Here is a 3866-nt window from a genome sequence, read left to right on the forward strand (position 1 = left end):
TTTTTTTACAAGCATTTCTCAACCCTTTCGTCATCCATGGTTGGTCAACAACATTTCTCTTTGTACAATTATTTTGCACACAATTCTTTTCATACAGAGCTCCTAAAATATTCATAAACTCATCATATGATCTATTCACATCATCAACATACACATCTTTCCAGCTTTGTTTATGTAAATAAAATCTACTTTCGTGCTAAGTAGGTCTGTTAAAGGTGCCGCCACTGAAGAAATGTCTTTGCAAAACCTCCAATAGTAACCAACCATAGCTGAATAGTGTTGTAACTCAGTACGAGTGGTGTGTACAGGAACAAATAAAATAGCCTCTACTTTAGCCTCAACGGGGCACACCTAACCTCCCATCACCCTTTTTCCAAGATATGTCACTGTTGCTTGTCTAAATTCACATTTAGCAAGGTTAACTGTGAGATTAGCCTCAATCAGACATGCAAAAACAGTTTTCAAATGATCCACGTGTTTAGCCCATTTAGCAGAACAAATCACCACATCATCCAGATAAGACTCACAGAAAGGTAAACCAGACAAAACCACATTTACATCTTTCTGACCCAGTCAAAAATGAACTGACTGCATCAAACTTTGACAACATTCCAGAGTGATTGCTACAAAGTTTGTTCCTCACTTACACTTGTCAAGGGCATCCTAAGGTATGTTTCCAATTCAACCACTTCACCCGTGTTTGTGGTTCTACGCAAATACAGGGAGGTGAGAATGGATAATGCCCATGACCTTCTCTCTTCTAGACAAAGGTCTCAAAGCAACACTCAGTGCTTTAAAACGGGTCGCCTTCTGACCTGGAATACGTAAAGATGTCACTGACTACATCAAAGCATATTCAAAATGCTGTCAATCTCAAATGATCAAATGTTACCATACCATACCACTTTGCCATACCAATTTATTTATAAAGCACTTAAAACAGCTACAAAGCCAACCAAAGTGCTGTACAGACAAAACAGTCAAAACAGCAACACACAAAGCAAAATACAAAATGAGGTAAATCAGAATAATGATTATATAATAATAATCACAACAAAAAATGTTGTGTGTGTGTGTGTGTGTGTGGGGGGGGGGGTGATCTACAACAAGAATTCCCTGAAAGTCAAACACAACTACATCTACAACAAGACAAACTAAAATTCTTTGGAAATTCCCTAGAAACATAGTACACATGATGTGATACTATGCATCTAGATACAGGACAGTATCGTTGCAACATTTACAATCATACATTGTCACACGCCTTCAAACTGGACTCAAACACGGTTGAGCAAATACAGTATGAAAGCGTGAACACAAAACTGAGACAACAGAATTAAACAAAAAAAACATTAGTTTCTAGTGGGGGAGAGACAATGAACCCCACAGTTACTAGTGGGGGTGAGTTGAACTAACAATGCTAATGTTATCACCAATCTGCATTATCCCTAACCTTGTTGCGCTCCAAATCTTGAAGTGATTTTTGAGCTAGACTGAAGTCCAAGTTGTTTTAGGATCTATTTTGATTGTTTTGATTGATTTGTCTAAAACGTGGCTTTCAGGGACCCAGGAGCGTTCAGGCCCATACCCCTCCAAGTCAACCAGACAGTGAAGCCCCTGACCCTACTGTCTGGAGCAAAGGAGTCTGACAGTGGAGGCCGGGGAGCCATCAATGAATTGGGTTGGAGGAGTTTCTGAAATGGGACTTAAAAACGTTTTAAGATGGGATACATGAAATGTGGGGTGCACCTTGAGGGAGCGGGGTAACTGGAGGCGAACAGCTACTGGATTAATGACCTTGGTGATGGGGAATGGGCCAATGTATTGGGTAGACAACTTACGAGACTCCACCCTCAGGGGGGAGATTCTTAGTGGAGAGCCAAACCTTGTGGCCCACCTGGTAAGCTGGCTGGCTGGATCAGCATTTGTTGCCCCCCCTAACATAGGTGGCAGAGGATTTGAGAGCCAGGAGGGCTCTCCTCCAGGTGCGTTGACACCTCATGGCTGCTTGGTGAGCTGACAACACCTGGGTCTCTCTCCCCTGGACAGAGAACAGAGGAGGTTGGAAACCAAATACAACATACAAAAGGGGACAAACCAGTTGCTGAGGAGGGCAGGGAGTTGATGGTGTGTTCCACCCAGGGGAGATTGGTGGACCATTTGCTAGGATCCCCCTCACACAGTAGACCCAGCTTAGCTTCCACCTCCTGGTTAACCCTTTCCATTTGGCCATCAGACTGAGGGTGAAAAACTGAGGAGAAACTGACAGATATGCCCAGCAGACTGCAGAACTCCTTCCAAAACTTAGAGATAAATTGAGGACCATGATCAGAAACAATGTCAGAAGGTATGCCATGAAGTCTGAACACCTCCTTAGCCATGATGACGCAGAGTTCTTTAGCAAAAGGGAGCTTAGCGAGAGGGACGATATGAACCATCCTAGAAAAATGGTCTACTATTGTAAGAATAACCATATGACCTCAGGAGAGGGGAAGACGAGTGACAAAATCCATTGAAATATGGGACTACGGGTGAGATGAGATAGGTAAAGGCTGGAGTAGACCAGCAGGAGGACGATGGGAGGATTTGGCCCGGTTGCATGAGATACAAGAAACATACTGTTTGACATCCTTAAGTCTTTCCACCAGAACTGGGATCTGTAACCCTAGAATGGGAAAACATCTGAGACTTACGGCAGAGGTCCAGGACCTTTTTAACTTTATTGTCGAGAACAAATATCCAGTTTCTCGGACAATTGGGTGGAGGTGGGTGATAAAGATTGGCCTGTCTGATTCTAGCTGGGTCATGGATAAATATAAAATAAATTCAACCTCAGAACTGACTCTAGGAGTATCGCTCTCCTCCAAAATGCTAGACAGGATGTCAAGCTTGGTGTTTTTGGTTCCTGGCCTATAGGATAATACAAAAGTTGAATCAACAGAAAAGAGCCCACCTGGCTTGATGTGGATTTAACCTCTTGGCGGTTCTGAGGTACTCAAGGTTGTTATGATCAGTCCAAACAATGAAAGGTTCCTTAGCGCCCTTAAGCCAATGCCTCCGCTCTTTGAGGGCGAGCATGACAGCCAGCAGTTCCCGATCCCCCACATTGTAATTGCGTTCAGCAGCAGAAAGGCTCCTAAAAAAAAAGGCACATGGATGAACTTTAGCTTTGCTACTACGCTGACTAAGAACCGCTCCTACCCCATTACTAGAAGCATCAACCTCAACAATGAATGGTTTGTTGGAGTCAGGAGCGTGGAGGATCTGTGCAGCAGAAAACAGTTCTTTGAATTTTTTGAAAGCAAGGTCAGCTGACTCATTCCAAACAAACTTTGATTTGGAAGATGTTAATGCATGTAATGGTCCAGAAATGAGGCTATAGTCTTTGATGAATCTTCTATCGATATTGACAAAGCCAAATAATCTTTGTAACTATCCTGATGCATGCTCAATAATCCAGGTAGAAAAATCTAAAAAAGTTAAATCTGGTCCTCTGGACATTCAAAAAAACAAAACAAAGCAAATCAACAAAAAAATGTAGAAACGTTTCGTCTCTCATCCGAGAGACTTCCTCAGTCTGAGGAGCTGTATTCAGCTCAGTCTCTTAAATAAGAGACTTGTTTTGTTTTTTTGAATGTCCAGAGGACCAGATTTAACTTTTTTAAATCTTTGTAACTGCTTTCTGTCTTTAGGAATAGACCATTCAAGAACAGCAGAGACTTTGTTAGTATCCATGGTTACCTGGTCTGGCGAGATAACCCCAGGAAGGAAATGGAGATTTGATGGAATTCGCACTTCTCCACTTTTACAAAAAGGTTGTTTTGTAGCAGTCTAGTAAGCACAGCTCTGACATGTTGACAGTGAGA

Source organism: Nematolebias whitei, chromosome 6, assembly GCF_014905685.2.
Source record: "Nematolebias whitei isolate Nwh7 chromosome 6, NemWhi1, whole genome shotgun sequence".
Taxonomy (NCBI): Eukaryota; Metazoa; Chordata; class Actinopteri; order Cyprinodontiformes; family Rivulidae; genus Nematolebias; species Nematolebias whitei.